Source organism: Nycticebus coucang, chromosome 1, assembly GCF_027406575.1.
Source record: "Nycticebus coucang isolate mNycCou1 chromosome 1, mNycCou1.pri, whole genome shotgun sequence".
Lineage (NCBI taxonomy): Eukaryota > Metazoa > Chordata > Mammalia > Primates > Lorisidae > Nycticebus > Nycticebus coucang.
Genome location: NC_069780.1, coordinates 131,695,918 through 131,717,225, shown reverse-complemented (window position 1 = coordinate 131,717,225; position 21,308 = coordinate 131,695,918).

Sequence of the window (21,308 nt, the reverse complement as noted above, 5' to 3'; positions counted from 1 at the left end):
TCTTTGGCACTGCTGGGAAAGGAATAGAGTCCTTGATTGTTTTTTTGGCTTGGTTATTGTTGGTATATATAAAGGCTAAAGATATATGGGTGTTGATTTTGTAGCCTGAGACATTGCTATATTCCTTGATCACTTCTAAAAGTTTTGTGGTAGAATCCCTAGTGTTTTCCAGATATATGATCATATCATCTGTGAAGAGTGAAAGTTTGATCTCTTCTGACCCTATGTGGATACCCTTGATCGTCTTTTCTTCCCTAATTGCAATGGCTAGAACTTCCATTACAATGTTAAAGAGCAATGGAGATAATGGACAACCTTGCCTGGTTCCTGATAAAAGTGGAAATGATTTCAATTTAACTCCATTCAATACAATATTGGCTGTGGGTTTGCTGTAGATGGCCTCTATCAGTTTAAGACATGTCCCTTCTATACCAATTTTCTCAAGTGTTCTGATCATGAAGGGATGCTAGATATTATCAAAAGCTTTTTCTGAATCAATTGAAAGAATCATATGGTCTTTATTTTTTAGTTTGTTTATGTGATGAATTACATTTATAGATTTACATGTATTGAACCAGCCTTGAGACCCTGGGACAAATCCCACTTGGTCGTGGTGTATAATTTTTTTGATGTGCTGTTGGAGTCTGTTTGTTAAGATCTTATTGAGTATTTTTGCATCAATATTCATTAGTGATATTGGTTTATAATTTTCTTTTCTTGTTGGGTGTTTCTCTGGTTTGGAGATCAAGGTGATGTTTACTTCATAGAATGTGTTGGGTAATATTCCTTCTTTTTCTATATTTTGGAAGAGGTTAGTAATATAGGTACTAGTTCTTTTTTAAAGGTTTGGTAGATTTCTGACGTAAAGCCGTCTGGTCCTGGGCTTTTCTTTTTAGGGAGATTTTGTATAGTTAATGCTATTTCAGAACTTGATATAGGCCTGTTCAACATTTCCACTTCATTCTGGCTAAGTCTTGGTAGGTGACATTCTTCCAGGTATTGGTTGATGTCTTTCAGAATTTCATATTTCTGAGAGTAGATTTTCTTGTAGTATTCATTAAGAATTTTTTGAATTTCTGAGGGGTCTGTTGTTATTTCATCATTACCATTTCTGATTGATGAAATTAGAGATTTTATTCTTTTTTTTTCCTGGTTAGGTTGGCCAAAGATTTATGTATTTTATATCTTTTCAAAAACCAACTTTTGGATTTATTGATCTGTTGTATAATTCTTTTGTTTTCAATTTCATTTAATTCTGCTCTGATTTTGGTTATTTCTTTTCTTCTGCTGGTTTGGGGTTGGAGTATTCTTCTTTCTCCAGTTGCTTGAGATGTCCCATTAAGTTATTACCCTCCTCTCATTCCGTTTTCTTGAGGAAGGCTTGCAGTGCTATATTAGTACTGCATTTGCAGTATGCCAGAGGTTCTGATAATTCGTGTCTTCATTGTTGTTTTGTTCCAAAAATTTGGTGCTTTCCTTCTTAATCTCATCTATAACCCATCTATCCTTCAGCATAAGGTTGTTTAGCTTCCATGTTTTTGTATGGGTACCCAGATTCCTGTTGTTATTGAGTTCAACTTTTATTCCATGATGGTCTGAGAAGATGCAAGGAATACTTTTTATTTTTCTAAATTTGCTGAGGTTAGATTTGTAGGATGTGGTCGATTTTGGAGTATGTTCTGTGGGCTGATGAGAAGAATGTGTATTCAGTTTTGTGGGGATGAAATGTTCTGTAGATGTCTGTTAAGTCCAGATGTTGGATGGTTAAGTTTAAATCTGAAATTTCTTTGCTTAGCTTCTTTTTGGAGGATCTATCCAGCACTGCTAAAGGCATGTTAAAAATCTCCAACTACTATGAAACTGGAGCGCAGCTGAAAAGTTTAGCAGTGGGGCTGTCCTTAGGCATGGCTGGATACCTGGTTTTCTCTGGGTAGGCTCCATTCTCAGAAAGGCTCTCCTGATGTAACCATGAGATGACTACAGCAGTTCAACCACAAACATCCAGGCTTACGCCCAGGCCTGCCATCTTCGCGGACACGTCCGGCTCGGCTGCTGCAGCTCAGCGTTCACAAACTGCACATATTCAAAGGTTATAATGTGATGAGTTTTGACAGATGTATATAGCCATGAAAACTTTATCACAATCAAGATGATGACCATTTCTATCACCCCCAGTAGTTTCCTCAGGCCCTTTTTGTAATCCCGTTTCTTCCCTCTCCCCTGATGTTGGGCAACCACTAATGTGCTTTCTATTACCATAGATTCATCTTCTTTTTCTAGAATTGGATATGAACGGAATGCTACAGTATGAACTCCTTTGGCAGGGCGGGGAGGCGTCTGACTGTTTTCATTCAGCAATTTCACAAAATAAAAACAACTTTTAAAATGTTGGAACAGCTGAAAAACAACCTGGGCATATAATCTTTGACTCAGAAATGGGGGAGAGAGGGAATCTGTGGCACAAAGGTATTATTAGGGATAGATTCACAAACAGACAGAATTAGCAAGTCTATTACAAGGGCTTTCATATTCCCCAAATATTTCCCTCATGTAATCCGTATTATTTCATTTTGTGACAGTGCCTGAAGTTGCACAGATGAGAGTCTGTGCATGGTCAAGTTAGCTACCCATTTAAAAAAAAAACATTGCTGAGAATTCATTCATGGCAGTTGAGTCAATGAGATGGCCTTCATGCCAACCCTCCCCTGAACTTAAACTTCATTTAGGGCCAGGCCTGGTGGCTCACACCTGTAATCCTAGCACTCTGAGAGGCCAGGGCAGGTGGATTACATGAGGTCAGGAGTTCGAAACTAGCCTGATTCATGGTATATGGCACACCTCTTGGGGGCAGGACACAATTAGAAGAGGGACTTTACCTAACAAATGCAATCAGGATAACCTAATTCTTTGTACCCTCAATGAATCCCAAACAATAAACAATAAATAAGTAAAAATGAATTTAAAATTTTTTAAAAATTTAAAAAATAAAAGAAACTTGCCTGAGCCAAAGTGAGACCCTGTTCCTACTAAAAATAGAAAAACTAGCCAGTGGTGGCAGGCACCCAGCTACTCAGGAGGCTGAGACAAGAGGATTGATTGCTTGAGACCAGGAGTTTGGAGTTTCTGTGAGCTGTGATTCCAAGGCACCCTAGCCTGCGGCAGCAAAGTTGAGACCCTGTCTCAAAAAAGAAAGGAAAGGAAAGGAAGGAAAGGGGGAAGAGGGAAAGGGAAAGGGAAGGGAAAGAAAGGAAGACTATTCAGGAAATGACTGTTTGGATCATGAGGGAAGAGTTAAGTCGTATTGATGCATGGTGAATTGGGGGATGTAGGTAGACAGGTCTGACGGAGGCAGCACCCTAGGAGACTTCAGGCAACAATAGGATATTAAAATCCAGACCCAAAGAGGTGGAGAGGGCCAGAAAAGAAATGGGAAGAAGATGCCCAAAGTTAGAGGCCATCCGTTTCATAATGTTCCCTATGGGAAGCCCCTGCTGAGAAATGGAGGGAAGAAATTCCCATTCCTTCTTCTCGCATTTTTAATTTTCAACATCAGAGAATTCTTATTCTCAAAATTTAACCCGGTATCATTATTGCTCTGTGGATTAAATTGGCTCTTGTTGGCTGGGCTGGGAGCCCAAGTCCTAGAAATATCATTGTTTCTGTGGAAAAATCTGCCCAAATATCAAATAAGTGATCTAAAAAGAAAGTTTTGAAACCTAACCTGTTGTACACCAGGGATTCCTTACACATATAAATCTTTGTAACAAGGAGCTATGTCATAATGGAAATATTTTCACAGGCATAATTCTTAATCTATAGCCAATATCAGTCATTAAAACATACTGTTCAGTCTTGGGGCCCATAAGTGCAGGATGTTATGGAGAAATTGAAAAGGAGCCAGGGGAGGCAAAGTAAATGATGAAGGGTTTTGAAAAATAGCCCTTCAGGGAAAAGTCTACATTAGTTCAGAGAAGAGAAGTGTGAGTAGACTGAATATCAGCCTTCAAACTATGAAAGGATGTTCCATTATTGACATCGAGTCTTTTTTTCTCCAAGTCCACAGAGGGAAATATTAGAGGAAATGAGTTTAAACTGCAGCAGAAGGGAGTTAGGGTAGTCAGATGTCCCCTGAAGTTCAGAGGCCCATTCTCAAGTTTTCAAGCTTCAGTCTCACAAAGGAATATAGGTCATTTGTGGGTTTTTTTTTTTTTTAGGCTTCTGATCAGTAGCAGACCAAGTTTCACACAGACCTGATCATTTGCTTGCAGTTGTTTTTATATGTACATGGGTCATTATGAAAGTTTGGAGATATAAGAAAACCCAAGAAATGTAAAATCTGTGTGGACAGAAACACATGAAGCCCCTCCCTCCAGCAACACCAACAAATCGAGCAAGTTGAAACTTGCAAGGGCAAATCAGAAAGGACATGACTGTTTCTTGGAAGTGCAATAATGGACTATAACACAGTGTGTCTCAAAACAAAATGTTTCATGGCTACAAAGAGGGTCTAGTAAGGGGAGTGTGAAGGTGCCTCCTATGTGAAAAATCCAGACAAATCTCAGCCTTTGGTTCATTATTAAAGCTGCTCAATATGGGTTCAGAGGAGCAGAGTATGCAACAGGAGTACGGGGTTGGCCCCTCTGCACTGTGAGACAGGTGGGCCATAGCTCAGGCACTGGGCAGCCGTAGGTCTTGGCTGTCAGCATGTCTTCAGGGGCTGTTGACAAACCAGAGTGGGGACAGAGAGAAGAATCTGGAAACAATCAATTAAGGAGCAATTGAAGGGACCGTGTGGCCTGGAGACTATAAGTCTAGGCGGGGGTGGGGAGACAGAAGCTATTTTCAAATATTTGAAGTGCTGTCAGGTGGAAGAGAGATTAGAATTGTGCTGTGCCACTCCAGAGGGTGAACATGGGGCCAGTGAGTACAGGTTACAGGGGCAGAGTGTCAGCTGGAAAGAAGGAAGCCTTATATAATCACTAAAGATGTGCAAAGTAGATTGTGGAACCTAATGACGTAGGAAGCGTCTGTGCAAAGACTAGATAAACATCTCATAAGGATATTGGAAGAAAACTTGTGCTTTTTTTTTTGTCTCGCTAATCAAATGAAACTTTTTGAAGTGAGATGACCTAGCAGAAATATTTTTTTCTCCTGGTGCTCAGGAAAGGCAGGTTTTGCAGCCTTAACCACTAGAGGGAGTGAGGACAGTAGCATTGCAAGGCCACCATCCCTTCTCTTTAGCCTAATAGCGACTGATACCCAGCCCTGGCCCTTGTCTCCTTAATTCTGCTGCTTTCAACATCTCTGCAGTGAATCTTTCTGGCATGCTTACATCTGATTAAATTCTTCAAAGTCCGAGAGGCCTCTGACCAAAGGGAGGCACAATCACTATTACTTGTAATCTTTTTAATGCTCAGTTTATTAATTATATAGACTGAGAAGTAATTCCTCTAAAAATTCAAATGCTCCTTAAACAACTTAAGAAATGAAATCTTATGAATTTAACAAACATAATATTTCCAAAAATTTAAATATTAATTTAGAAGTTGATTGAAATCTCCTAAATGTATACATGTAAAAAATATATATTGTATAATATATATATATTCTCCTAAAATCACAAATATCCTATATCTGAATCTTTTTTTTTTTTTTTTTTTGAGACAGAGTCTCACTTTGTCACCCTCGGTAGAGTGCCATGGTGTCACAGCTCACAGCAAGCTCCAACTCTTAGGCTCAAATAATTCTCTTGCCTCTGCTTCCCAAATAGCTGGGACTGCAGGCACCCTCCACAACTCCTAGCTATTTTTAGAGACGAGATCTCTATCTGGCTCAGGCTGGTCTCAAACTTGTGAGCTCAGGCAATCCACCTGCCTGGGCCTTCCAGAGTGCTGGGATTATAAGCATGAGCCACTATGCCCCATCCTCATATATCTGAATCTTTTAAATGCTGCCAATAAATGTCTTAAAAATAGAAACACACAAATGAATCATCACAATGATACATATATGAAGTAAGTGATGTATGTGGCTATATAGCTAAGCTAAGTGATGTATTCGCCTGATAACCTGCAAGAAACTGAATGCTTTAACAGCCACATGAGCTTGGACACAGGTCCAACCTCAGTCAAACCTCTGAAGTCCACAGGCAGGAAGGGAAGGACACAATCAGGCTAGTATCCCAGGAATATGAGCCAGAACCCCACAGATATGGATAGAACCACATGTTTGTTCTTGTTGCCTTTGATCTTGTTGATAAAGGTATCCCACAGAAGTTGGGGTCCTTCCTTATGGAGCTAAATGCACACACCTGGCCAAGAAGTCAGAAAAAATGAAAGAGAATCCAGAGAAATAGAGAATGGCAAGCCCAAACTCATCCAAAAGGTGAGTCAGCAGATCAGCAATGTGTGCCAGCTCCAGAATGACTTACACATGGTACCAAAACATGACATCACGTAAACTTAATATAGTCAAATACAGTAGAACCTCCATAGTTGACCACCTGCCTGCATTACCCACTTCCTTCAGTTGTAATTTTCACAGTCCAGGTATGTACCACATCTACTATATACTGACCACTTCTGTAAGTTGTATCTTGACCATTTGGACTGTGACACACAATTTACCCTCTGTAACTTGACCAGCTGAGTCCACGCTACACCAAGGGGTAGAAGGTGTGGGCCTTGCCCCTTAGTCATATTATTTTTTCTTTAGTATAAGTTCTTTCTGCATGTTTTGTTATTACAACGTGTTGGATTAGGTCTAACATCTTATTGTTTATCATGTGTTGTGGATGATTTTTTTCAATGTGAAAAACGTGCTCTGAATTGTAGGTACATCCTGCAATTACTGAAAAATGTGATAGTTGATCAAGATACGATGGCCCAATGGGAAGAACTCAAAGAGCTGACATTGAAGGAAAAGGTTGATCCTCTGCATTTTCTGGAAAGCAGCAGCCAAAGAAAGACAGCAGAACATTTTGGTGCTGGCAAGACCACAGTTAGCAACACCCAAAAACATACACATGAGCGCTTGGAGAGATGTGGTAAGGGAAGCAGAGACCTAGGAGGAAAAGCGCTCGCTTCGGCAGCACATACACTAAAATTGGAATGATGCAGAGATTAGCATGGCCCAGAAGAGGAAAACTTCCCTCAGTGAAGGCAATGAAGCCACGTTTAGCTGGTTTAAACAAATAAGGGCAGTTAACACCCGAATCTCCCAGCCAATGATCCAAGAAGTTGCTAAAAAATTCTCACAGGAATTCTGGGTGGCAGATTTCCAAGCACCCAGTGGTTGGCTTGAGACATTTAAACTGGGATGTGAGATCTCCCAGAAAGTCTTATGTGGTGAATCCAATGAAGTCCCAGTAGAAGTGGTGGAAGAGGTCACCAAAACGGACTTCGTCAGAGGCTTCAAAGATGACGCCAGCTTTAACGCTGATGAGTGCAGACCTTTCTCAAGGCGATGCCTGACAGGAGCCTCACTGTGAAGGCTGTCAAATGTAAGAGCAGAAAACTTGCCAAAGAACATTTCACAGTTCTGCTTTGCACTAGCACAGCTGGAGAGAAACTAAAGCTCTTGGTGACTAGTAAATTGGCAAAGCCACACACATTCAAGAACCTCAAACCCAAAGACCTCCCTGTCACTTGGAGATCACACCAATGTGCATGGATGACGGGTGCCCCATTTGAGGAGTGGGTAAGGAGTATAGACCGAGAAATGAGGAAGAAGAAATGGTCAATTCTATTGACAGTAGACACCTGTCCTGGCCACCCACAAGTGAATCATCTCACAAATATAACACTGAAATTTCTAAACATGACCTCAAAAATCCAACCTCTTAGGTTGGAACCCTTAGCACAGTGGTTACAGTGCCGGCCACATGTACCAAGGGTGGCAGGTTAGAACCCGGCCCAGGCCAGCTAAGCAATGACAACTGCAACAAAAACAAGTAATTGGGCATTGTGGTGGGCACCTGTAGTCCCAGCTACTTGGGAGGGTGAGGCAAGAGAATCGGTTAAGCCCAAGAGTTTGAGGTTGCTATGAGCTGTGATGCCATGGCACTCTACCGAGGGTGACATAGTGAGACTCTGTCTCAAAAAAAAAAAATCCAACCTCTTGACCAAAGCATCATCAAAGCATTTAAAATGTACTATTGAGCCCAGCTCCTGCAATGGGTTGTACCAAAGCACAAACTGTGGTCCATCTGTGGAAGCAACTTCACGCATTACATCAGTCAATACTCTGGATGCAGTCCTCTGGATCAGTTCTGCTTGGAATAAAGTTCAGCCAGAAATGATACAGAAGTGTTTCAACAAAGTTGGATTTGTCACAACCCAAGAACATGATATTTTGGCCCTATCAGACAGACCATCCCCTATGGCAGAATTCAAAGGAGTAGATTTTGAAGGTTTTGTTACAATGGACAATGAAGTGGCAACTGTAATGAACCTGACCCAGAAGCAATTTTCCAAGCAATATTGACAGAATACAGATTTGCATAAAACTGCATGCAGGAGCTGATGAAGTGGAAGAAAGCAAGTGAAGATGGCAGAAATTTCAGAGACTCCAAAAGAAGAGGATGTCAGGCATCTGATAACGCAGTTGAAGTCACTTGCTGTGGAAAAATGCCCAGCTATGCTAAGTGGTGTAACCGGTGTTGAGAGTGCTTTCTCCACTTATATTTGTAATAAGAATGAGAAAACAGACCAAGATTGACTCTTTTTTTTTTTTTCAGAAAGAATGATCAAACCATGAGAAAACAGTAAATATTGATTTTTGTATGATCTTGTATGTGTGGTTTTACTGTGTTTTGAGTATGTATGATTTCATATGATATTTTCTAATAAAAGCTGTACAAGAAAGTAAAGTATATGTATGTTTCAGTACAATAGGCCTAGTTCCTTATGTTGACCACGTCCGTATGTTGACCAGTTTGTTACTGTCCTGTGGGTGATCAACAGAGGTCCTACTATATTTAAAAACTACTAACAAACTTGGTACAATTGTCTTGAACCCTTACCCTTAGGTCACAAGTCAAATTTGCACTCTCAAAAGTTTGCCCTGCCTGCTCTTACATGGTTACAGTACATTGTGTTAATTCATCCATTAGTTAAGGGAAAATCGAGTCATTTCCAGTGTTTGATTGTTATGACTAACGTTGCTATTAATGTTCGTGTACAGTCTCTGTGTGGATATATGTTTTTATTTTCCTTGGGTGGATTGCTATGAGTGGAATCACTCGTTTGTATGGCAAATGTATGTTTAACTTTTTAAGAAATTGTCAAACTGTTTTCCAATGTGAATATACCATTTTACATTCCCAGCAGTAACATAGGAAGGTACTAGTTTCCCAACATCCTCACCAATAACACTTGGCCTTGTCTCTCTTTCACATAACTTTTCAGTGGGTATCTCATTGTGCTTTTAATTTGTATTTCCTTAATGACTAATGATGTTGTCCATTTTTCCATACGCTTTTTAGCCATTTGTGTTCCTTCTTTAGTAAAATGTCTCTTCAGATTTTTGCCCATTTAAAAATTGAGTTGTTTTTCTTATTATTCACTAGCAAGGTTTTTTTCCTTATTCTGTAGAGAAATCCTTTATCAAATCTATGATTTTGAATTTTTTCTCCCAACCTATAGCTTGTTTCTAATTTTTTCCTTAATAATACATTAAAGTACAAAAGTGTAATTTTGATGAAGTCAAATTTATCATTTTTTTTTCCTATTAAGTCTCATGATTTTTGGTGTCTTATCTAAAAACTTCTTTGCCCAACCTGAAGTTACCAAGATTTTTCTCCTATCTTTTTTGCCAGAAGTTGTTGTTGTTTTGGTTTTTTCTTATTTTAATTTTTTTCTTCCAGAAGTTTTGTGGTTTTAGTGCTTATATTTAGGGCTATGATCCTTTTTTTTTAAATATGATGTGGGTTAAGAGCCTAGGTTTAATATTTTTTGCAAGTGGGTATGGAATAGTTCCAGCGTCTCGCTGAACAAAAGACTATCTTTTCCTCATTGAATTATCTTGGTACCTTTGTCAAAAATCAATTGACAGAAAATGCAAGGGTTTGTATCTGAACTCCATTTCCATTCGTCTATATGTCTATCCTTGCACCAAGATCACACTGTTTGGTGCATGTGACTTTATAGTAAACTTTGAAATCGGTAATATAAGTCTTTGATTTCATTCTTCTTTTCAAAGTTGTTTTGACTATCCTTTGCATTTCCATCTAAATTTCAGGATCTGTGTTTGCCAAAAAAAGCCTGCTGGAATTTTGAATGGAATTCTGTTGATTCTATAGGTCCACATGGGAAGAATTGCCATGTTTACAATCTTGACTCTTCCAATCCATGAGTAGGGAATGTCTCGATTTATTTGGCTCTTTGTGAATTTTTCTTAGTAATTTCTTATAATTTTTAGGCTATGTCTTATACTTTCATTAAATTTATTCCTAAGTATTTTTACTAATTTTGGTGCTTTGTAAGTAGAATTTTTTTCAATTTTATTTTTGAGTTTGTCATTGCTAGTATATAAAGATAAAATAGATTTTTAAAGTGTTGATCTTGAGCATTGCAGCCTTGCTAAATTCTTTTATTAGTTCTAGATTTTTTGTGTGGTTTCCCTGGATTTTCCATGCATAGGATGAAGCTTTCTGCAAATACAAACAGTTTTAATTCTTCCTTTACCTTTAGTCTGCTTTTAACGAATGGTAATATCTTCTGTTCTACACTGATTAGACTCTCACTTGCGTCACTAGGTTTATTCTGGCCATCACGTGTTCCTTGGGGAAATGAAACAAAAAAAATTTTTTTTTTTTTTGAGACAGAGCCTCAAGCTGTTGCCCTGGATAGAGTGACGTGCCATCATAGCTCATAGCAACCTCCAACTCCTGGGCTTAAGTGATTCTCTTGCCTCACCCTCCCAAGTAGCTGGGACTACAGGCACCCGCCACAACGTCCAGCTATTTTTTCTCTGTAGTTGTCATTGTTGTTTGGCAGGCCCAGGCTGGATTTGAACCCACCAGCTCTGGTGTATGTGGCTGGCACCTTAGCCACTTGAACTACAGGTGATGAGCCAAAACAAAATTTTTTTTTTTAGAGCATATGTATTTTTTATTGTTGGGGGAAACAAATTAAAAAGATAAAATAATAACCCTAATCCTGCAGCTAGACACAACATTTATGAGCGTGCAGGTGGACTCTTCCAGACATCTTTGCTACAGGCAGCGGAGTGGAGATTATGATGATGAATGCACTGAGGCTCATCCAGTGTAGTCAGGGTCGAACACCGGCATGCACATCGCTCAGGCCCAGCTAAGCTCACATCACAGCAGGTCTCCGTTGTGTTTTCTAGAAATCGGGAAAGCCTGCTCAGCTATATGTAGGCACACCCGTAACTTCAAGGCAGTTAACACTCCTCAGCTGGTGGAAGTCCTCCATGCAGGAGAGCACGATTTCAGAGAGAAATGCCCCAGCCTCCTCCCTACCCTGCAGGACATAGAATGTGGGACAGTTCTCAGGTAGTTTCAACACAGCTCCTCAGTGCCCCTGTGGGTTTGAACCCTAGTTGCCCACAGCCCCCTTTCCTTCACTTCTGTTTCCCGAGATCACTTGCCCCCAAATTATCTGCACTCAAGTCCTTGTCTTAGAGTCTGCTTTCATAGATACCCAAACTAAGGCGGTTTGTCAAGAAATTTCTTATCAAGAAATTTCTTGTCAAACTGGGGGCACGTCCATGGAACAGCCATTAGGAGGATGAGCGGTCCCTCAATGCTATCATATAAAAACAATAAAAATATCTGAGGAAACTGGGGGAAGAGAAAAATTATGGAAATAATCACAGTCATCTTTATTTTTTATTTTTATTTTTTGCAGTTTTTGGCCAGGGCTGGGTTTGAACCCACCACCTCTGGCCTATGGGACCAGTGCCCTACTCCTGTGAGCCGCAGGCACTGCCCACAATCATCTTTAAATACCTGTAAATCAGTCAGGAAGGAGGGGACCAGAGGCGACACTAGCATAAACTGGGGTCCTTCTAGGTGGCTTACCACACGGTACGCCATGTGCTAATATGCACATTATCGTCTTTCAGCCTTACAACAACCCAGCGAGGTAGGCATGACTATCCTTATTTTTCAAATGAGAAAACTGAGGCACAGAGTATATGAGAATTTGCTGGTGTCTAAAGCCAGCCAGTATTGAAATGAAGATTCAAATCCAAGCCTGGCTATCCTCTAACCTGTGTCTTCCTGCTGTCCTGGATGTGATGCTCTGAAGGGCAAGACAGGCTGGATGTCCTAAGTCTGTAAATTGTGCATATGTGAATACAGAGTGTGGCAGAGATGGCCTAGGTGTTTACCAAGGCTGCTTTCTTTGTTTCTCTCTCTAGACACATAGGAACACTTCATGTTCTAACTTCCTTTCTAATTAGGTTGGGCCCTATGATAGGCTTTGGGCAAATGGGAACATGCAGACGAGATGTGTGATGTCCTTCATTCATTCCCTCTCTCACTGCCTCTCACGTTCACTCGTAGCTGGCTGAAAGCAGAGAAGCTGGCTGAGGATTCTGGGAAGGTCCTGAGGGATGACAGAGACCCCAGCTAGAAGGTGCATGGATCTGAGGGGTATGGGAGGGGGACAGAGTACCTGTTGGCCACGTTGGACTGAGACATGGACAATAAATGACCATATGTCAGATTAAGGCACAGAGATCGGGGCATTGTTATACAACTGGCATTCCCTAAGAATCCATGAGCTTCCTGACTTAGGAAGCTCACAAGCAGTAGTTGAATGTTCAGTAGTCAAGGATGTTGCAAAAGAGATTCCTGGAAGAACAGAGTAGATGGCCTGCAAAAATAATAATTTATTGAGCTATTATGGATCAGACATGTACACATATTCTCTTTTAAGTCTACCGTATGCCTTATGATTATTTCATACATGGGAAAGTAAGGCACAGAGAGGTTAGTTAACTTGCCTGAGGTCACACAGCAATGAAGTAGGGGATTTCAAATAGATACCCTTTTCCCCCCTTGTAGGTACCTGTCCCTTAATTCTTACTCCTCACTGTCTCTAAAGCAAAAGTGATGGTTTGAAGGCTTGGAGACTGGTTTGGGTGTTTGGTCTGTGCAAGCGTTTTGTTTTGTTTTTCTTTTAAAATTTTTAGCCTATCCTTAAAATGAAAAGATTTCATGTAAAAATTCTGTTTTCCAGTTTTTCTTGAAAATTCAGATCTGGCAAAACTGGGCTTGTAGGCCATTCTGGCAGCAGGAATGGGCTTCCATCAGTTGGCCACCTCCCATTAGGGTGCTGTCAGGTATGGAAGCTTTTGGGGCAGAGCACAGTGCTGGCATACAATAAAACCCCAGGAGTTATGTATCAATCAAGTGGAGGTGGAATCTGGAGCCTCTTGCCTTCTCCTTCCAGCTCGATTTTCTGTGACTGGGGAATCACTAAGTGGTAGCACATAACACTAATTTTCCTTTTGTTCCAAGTAGCCAGGACCCGAATTACAGGTATTCACAAATGTGATGCCTGACCTGGGTTAACAATGGCATTTTTTATCTACTAAAAATGTTCATTTCTATATAACTAGTGTTTGTTCCCAAATAACCGGCCAAAGATAGGGGTAAGCAACCCAGCCCGGTGCACTGGTTCTATCTCAGATTAGACTGTGCACAATGGGCTCTTTATAAAGTCTTACGGCAGGAAGTGGCTGGGCAGGCGTCCCCGGCTCCTAGCTTTGGAGACTCTCTCATAACAACGTTCAAGGAAGATGGAGCACGATTTTAATCCACCTGGCTTAGGGAAACCACAGACTGTTGGACTTACATATGGGTCTGTAAGCCCTGCACAGAAGCAGCTTTTCTCCAGCATCGTTAGCAAAGCTCATTTGGAGGAGTGCAGGTCTGGGGCATGGCCTGGATGGGCCTCTGTGACGCACACACTGTAAGCTCCAGAAGCTCCTGATCCCCTTGGCAGAGCCAGAGCCCATCCATCCCCGCTCCCGCCCCCCCCAACCCCCAGGACCTGAGATTGCACTGCTCTTCTTGCCTTTCTGGGAGGGTGGGGCTCCTGTCGTTAATAATGGAAGGGGGAAAGTAAGGGCTCCTCCAGGAGGGACTCTCTGGAAATAAAGCAGGGGAGAGTGTAGAAGGAGGCCTCTTCCTGTACCAGTGCTTTCCAGCGGCAATTGAGAGAGAAAAGCAGATTGCTTAGACTTAGAGCTACAGTTCTCAACCTGAGGCGATTCCCGGCCTCCTACCCCCCCATCCCCCATTGGCAATACCTAGAAGGATTGTTGATGATAATGACTTGAGAGGGGAGGAGGGAGGCAGTGCTGGTGTGCATCTGGTGGGTAGGAGCCAGCAATGCTGCTGAACACCCCACCTTGCAGAGGACAGCCCCCGTGGCAAAAATTACAAATCCCCAAAGTCAATACTGCCTGCCCAAGTTGAGGAACCCTGGCTTATGGGAGGGTTTTTATTCCTAAGCTTAAAAACTATAAAATGCAATTTATTGTTTTAGAATCAAAAGAACAAAATAAAGATTACTTTAAGTGTAGACAAATACGCTGAACTTCCCAAATATCACCTTCTTACATTACTTATGGGACAGTCTTGGTCCATAGCAGGTGCCCCATACCCATCTGTGGAGGAGTGAATGATGCACCGTGATAGTGTCCCTTCCTTAATTTGTTATAATGTGGCTATTTCTTTCATGGAGGGAGGATATAACTTTTGACAGTCTATTTATCTACTTATTTACTCTTCCGCTCTTGGCTTTAGCACATGGGCCCCTGACTCTAGCTGTACTTTGTTTAATAAAACATTGTCAGGTTTGCTAATAAACTTGGCCTCTCTCTCTTTTCTCAACCCTTGTGCTACTGTTTGGGTGGATTTGACTTGATAAATTTCCAATCCATCTGTGCAAGAACCAGATTTGATATTGATATGGATTGTAGCCATAAAGCTTTTTTTCACTGAGGAAGAAACATTTTGTAATTGAAAAATTAAACTGTTACATATATGCCTGGAGTCACAACACCCCAAAGTAAAGAATTTCATATTGTTCAAAATGGGAGCCCAGGTGGAATCTCAACTCATTTCTGGCACCTCTTGGCACTCACCAAAATTGTTGATTGCCCTGTGGCCCTACTGATGGCTTTTCTCACATGGCCAATGGCTTATTTATGGCATTATCCCCACCTGAAAATGCCATCAGATATTGGTCACTGGATTTGCTTTCTTTCCTCTTCAAGATGTGGATTTTCTAAAGGCAAAGACCTCGTTCTCACTCATTCACTGCTATATTCTAGACTGGTAGTTGGCACGTGGAAGGCATTTAATAAATATTTCTGGAATGAATGAAGGGTAGGGCAGAGAGGCCCAGAGACTGGGTGACCTACCTAAGGTCACGTAGAATCCCATTAGAAGAAAAGGTCACCTATTGGTGACCAAGTGTAGGCCCCTCTCCACCCAGCCTGCCCTACCTCCCCCTGAACGTGTCCCCTGGGGCTGGGGTGGGGGTACTAGGTCTACTCTCCTTGTACCACAAGAGTCACCCCATAAGGGGCGCCAAGGATGAAGTGTGGTACCGTCATTTCCCACATGGCTGGGGCTGCCTTAGTGACACATAGGGTGACCAACCTGGTATGCCTGGGATTCAGGAATTTCCTGGGATGCAGGACTTCTTGTCTTAAAAGAGGAAAGTGCCAGTTAAACTGGGATGAGTTGGTCAGCCTATGTGACAACAACATGGAGGAAAATCTGTGGAGCCCTTCAGTGGATTCTCCTTTGCGGAACTCTGTCGTATTGTCAAGGACTCTTAGTGGTGGAAGGGAGAGACCTTAGTGATCATTGACTCTTGAGGTTGTAGCCTTATGCAAGGTCTGAGAAATAAGTTCATGAACTCATGGTAGGAAAAGTGCTGCCTACCTCATTGTTGAGTATCAGTCACCTTCGAAGTACTCCTCTTGGCCGTCTGGTGACCATAGTGATATTCAGCAAAAAAAAAATGTAGCACTTTTTCTAGAAGGAGTTCGCAAACTTAATTGTCCAACATCTTGTGTCACCACAAAGCTCTGAGAAATGGGGACTGTGGCAAATTGGGACATACTTGCCTCCCAAGGATGGGAGTAAAAGGAGGTGGCCTCTGCTTAATTTGAGGTGAATGTTGCCCTGTGGAAATAAGAGCCCATGCGGCCAAAGGGGCCTATTTTCAAGAGGATCCTAAAATTTGTGTGCGTGTGTGTGAGTGTGTAGAAAGAGAGAAATAGAAGGAGATCTACAGATTTGAATGTCAGGAACTATTTCAGAAAATGTAAACATTATGCAATGGGACAAGGAAGCTTCAGGAAAAACTAGTTTTCACAAAAGTCAGTTACTTTGGGGTGGGGACATGACACTTTCAAAGGTTAAAATTAATTGAGCACCTTCTGTGTTTCAGGCAGTTGCTTCATAATTTCAGTGTATAAAACTATATCCAATTTTCACAATATCCCTTTGAGGAAGTTACATAATCTCTCTGTGCCTATTTCCTTATGCACAATTAATAACAGTATGTATTTCATGAGGTGGTGGGAAAGATTAAAGGCATTAATTCATATGGAGTGGAAGCTATGGAGTGAGCATGTGTTGGCTGTCCTGACCATTAAAGTAGGTGCGGACATCATCCTCATCTCACAGGTGAAGAAACCGATTTCTCAGACATTACCCAACTTGCTCATGACTATGCAGAGTGATAAATCAGAACGAAGAGGTAAATTCTAGTTGTCTGAATCTAATATCAGGGGTCTTTTCCTCCATGCCCCTTGCTATACTACTAGGCTAGTTTTATAAATTCAACATAAGAAAAACAAAAACAAAAAAAGCCAGTGTTTCTCCTTTTATAATCATTGTATAGATGACCAAGGTCAGGAGCTAAGTTCCATGGTATTTCCTTCTGCTGTCAGCCACATATCCTCTGCAATGATGGAAAGGAAAAATGTTACAGAGATGATACAAATGGTGAATAATAAAAATAATTTCTGCATAGGCATTCATTATGCAATTTGAGGGCAGCTGATTTATCTTCCTAATTATGTTTTGCCTAAACTGATTTTAAAATTAGTTTGTTTACCCTGAGCACAGACTGATTAACAGCAGGGAGAGGTGGCCTAGAAGCATCTTGGGTGGTATAGAGAAGAGATTTTGAGATTTGGAGGATTTTCCTTGGATAATTCTCGTGTAGCTAAGAGAAGGTAGAAGGTTAATACGTTGATGGTGCTTTGAGTGAAAATAACTATTGTGATTTGTTGTTGGGAAAATTTAAATGTAAGGCTGTAGGCTGTAGACTGCAGACTCAGAGATGTGAATGAGCCTCAAGCTGATGCTTGTTTATTCTTCAGAGCCTGGGAGAGTTCAGTCCAGGTAGGTAGATGGAAAAGGGAGATGGAAAAGGAGAGCTGGCCGAAGGCTACCCCAGGAGTTTCCTTTCAATAGATACCCAAGGATGATTAAATGCCTATTATGTACTCTGAATTATGCCAGGAGCTAAGGATGCCACGATGAATAAGGCCATTGTCCTACCCTGTGGAACTCTGCAATCCAGAGAGGAAAACAGACTTGTAAACAGAGGGATCATAGCCCAGTGGAATCAGTGCTATAAAGAAGACAGGATCAGAGAGAGGGAGCAGAGAAGAGAGGGTGGCTATCTGCAGCCTCCTCCACCCCATTCTTCCTGGGCTTATGCAGTTTCCAGGGGAGAGTAGGAAGCCCTATGGGTTCAATGTCCACTCTGGCTGTTTCAGCCCATGGGGAGACTGGAGGAGGGAGGAAAGAGAATCTGGGTAGTTCTTCACTTCCTCTGCCTGGCATTGCACCTTCAGAATCTTCAAAGCAGCCAATCCCCCCTGCTTCCATCCCCGCTAGGCAGGTCCTCTGGGTCCAACCTCAGTAGGGTGACCCTGGCTCCCAGGCTCTGGTAACCTCCTCCAACTGCCCCTTTACCCCCGGGGTGGTAACAGTTTCTTACTGGTGCTAACCTCTTTTTGCCTCACAGTTCTCTGGCTGGTGGCTCAGTTTTTCATCACCTCCAAAACCAATCCCATGCATTAAATTCATTTTATTTAAGTACAAAAAGTGGTTTCTGTATTTCTAGGTGGATTCTGATGGATGCAGGTTTGGGAGGTGGGCTCACATATTTGAGCTGGTTCTTAAAGACTGAGAGAAAATTTGCTAGGTAAAGATCTAGGGAAGATTGTGTCCTAAATATACCTGGGTAAGTTGACCACCCAAGGGACTGTAACAAACTGGTCAACAAACGGAGCTGGTCAACATAAGGAACTTGGCCTATGGTACTGTGTGTATACATCGTGCATGTCTGGTCTAGAAAAATTAGGTGGTCAGTGTAGGAAGGTGGTCAACTATGGGGGTTCTATTGTACTTGGGAATGCTCAGTACAGGTCTGCTCAGAGTAATGAGACCCTTGAGTGTGGGACCCAGGAGGCAGACAACCCCAGCAGTGGGGACTCACTGAAAGATTTTCAGACAGGAAATACAATATTCAGGTATTTCAGAAAACTCATCCGACCAGCCCTGCTCAGTAGAGATTGGTAAGGAAAAAATAGGTTAAAATACAGTCAGTCCCAAGGATTCAGGCCAGAGGCCCCTGAGGCTTGAGTTGCATACGTATGTGGGAGGAGAGAGCACACTCTAGCTAGTTATACTCTTATTATCTGCAAGACAAGAAACTTATTTTGCTGGTATACAATAGGTGTTCAGTAAATACTTGTTGATGAATTAATATTTTAATAATTTGTGTTACAGAACCTGAGTTTCTTTCAGAACTCTAAGAGCTGGGATAACACCTGGCCCTGTCCCATGGAGTCTACCACCCAACCTCAGGTTTCTGCCTCCTCTTTTAGGGCAGCATGGGGTTCCCACCGCAGGCAGTCTGGCTTCCCAGCCCCACTCTGGAGCAGCCCCGCTAATTACATAATGTCCCTCCATGATTAGAGCCATTCCATCGACAGATGTGAACAGACACATGCTCCCAGCTGGCCTGCACGGAGCATTGGCAGGACGTCAGGCTCTCTTCCCAACACCTGCCACTCACCTGTCCCACTCCTCACAAAACACCCAATGAAGGCATTACTTTTGTTCTCATTTTGTTGCTAAAGAAGGCAGAGAAGCTGAGTAATTTGTAGGCCACTGGCAGCTAATAAGTGGGCTTCCTACCAGGTTTCATAGCCTTGAGCTCAGGTTCCGAGCCACTGTGCTAAACTGCCTAGCACTGACAGCTGTATGCCGCTGGGGATGGAAAGAAAGGGAGACAGTCTGCTAGGGAGAAAAGGTGTGAAGGCATGGGGAGTAAACCTTGATGCTAAAAAATATTTTGTGATTCAGGGCAACAAAAGAAAAGCTGCTACAAATAAGAATGTGATTCCTGCAAGTGTGAATAGTAGGGATGGGAGGGAAAGAGATCTTCCTAGGCTGGGGATTTAACCTGTGGCTTTCCTGCTGGTTAAGGAGACATGCCGAATTCCTCTAATGCAACGGAAGAACACCTGGGAGGTCACTGGTGAGCTGACTGCCGACTGCAGGAGGAAATTAGAGAAGGGAGAGGTTTGTAGGAACTGGAGAAGGGCATCTGTTTTGTTCTCCAGCTCTGAGGCCCTGTGGATGGAGCCTGGATGGGTGGCCTGTGGGTGCAATACCTTTAATGTACTTCTCTGCCCAGAGAAGGGAAGCAGAGCACGCTCATTCTGTACATGCACATTCCTAGGTTGAAACAGGCCTTTCCCAGGATTCCAGCTTTTCCTTTTCCTTTGGGTGTGGCTTCTCCCTACTCTCTTTTTTCAACATCACCTGTAATCTCAGCAGGGCAGACAGATGCCACTACAGCTGAGAAAAAGGCACCATCTCTCCCAGTCCATGGCCATGAAGGAAGGACAAGCAACACATGAGACTCAAGTTTACTCACTTCATGGTTTACTCATTAGGTAACAGGAAAACGGCCCCAGTGACTCCAGGAGGGAGTTGGAGAGTCCGAGCGTGGAGGTAGCCTGTTTGTCCTCTGTAGTAACATCTTTATCTTTTTAGGCTGTCCATCATTCCTTCCCTGGGGTGCCTCCTCCCTTCCTCTGTGTTCTAGACATGGACTTAATTGAATATGTGGTCCTCCAGCAGGAGGGAAAGAATATAACCCAGCTGGCCAAATCAGACTGCTCATCCCATGGCGATAATTTTTTTGTGTTGAGACAGGCTCTCGCTCTGTCACCCTGGGTAGAGTGCCGTGGCATCATCATAATTCACAGTAACCTCAAACTCTCGGGCTCAAGAGATCCTCTTGCCTCAGCCTCCCAAGTAGCTGGGACAATAGGCGGGTGCCACAAAGCCAGGCTAGTTTGTCTGCTTTTAGTAGAGACCGGTCTCACTCTTGCTCAGGGTGGTCTTGAACTCCTGAGTCAAGCAGTCCAACCACCTTGACCTCCCAGAGTGCTAGGATGACAGGTGTGAGCCACTGCACCCTGCCTGATACATAATAAATTAAGGTCATCCCACAATATACACACAGGACCCTGCCCCCTTACCTATACCAAAATCTGCACCTTTTCAAGTCCGGTAATCTATCCATCCTGCAGAACCAGCAGATGGGAAAAGTCATGGGTTTCACATCCCATGAACACTGTATTTATGATCTGTTTTTGGTTGAAAAAAGTCCACATATAAGTAGATCTGGGTTGTTCAAGGGACAATGGTATGCTGTTATTCTAATTTGTATTTCTTTGATTTCTAATGAGTTGAAATCCTTTTCATGTTTATTGTCTGTTTATACTTTTTAATATTTTTTCTTTTACAAATTACTCCTTGGGTGTTTTGCAATTTTCTGTTGGTGTGTTATGTCTTTTTCTTCTTGATTTAAGGTTATTATTATTTTTATTTTTGGATATTAAAGATCTCACAAATTATCTGCCTTAGATGTTGCAAATAGTTTTGGTGTGTCGTTTTCTTTGAATGGTTATTATGGATTTTTTCAACATAATTGCAGTATAGTATATGTACAATTAAAAAATACATCTACTTTAAGTGTACAATTTCTTGAGTTTTGATAAATATATACTCACGTAACCATGACCATAATCAAGATATAGAACATTTCTGTCATCCCAAAAAAGTTCTTACTGTGCTGTTCTATACAGATCTAATTTCCATAACTTTAAGTTAGTTTTTTTTCCTATTCTAGGACTTCTACAAGTGGAATCATATAATATTCATTCATAAAGCATAATGTCTTGGAGAGTCATCCATGCAGTTGTGTGTGTCAGTA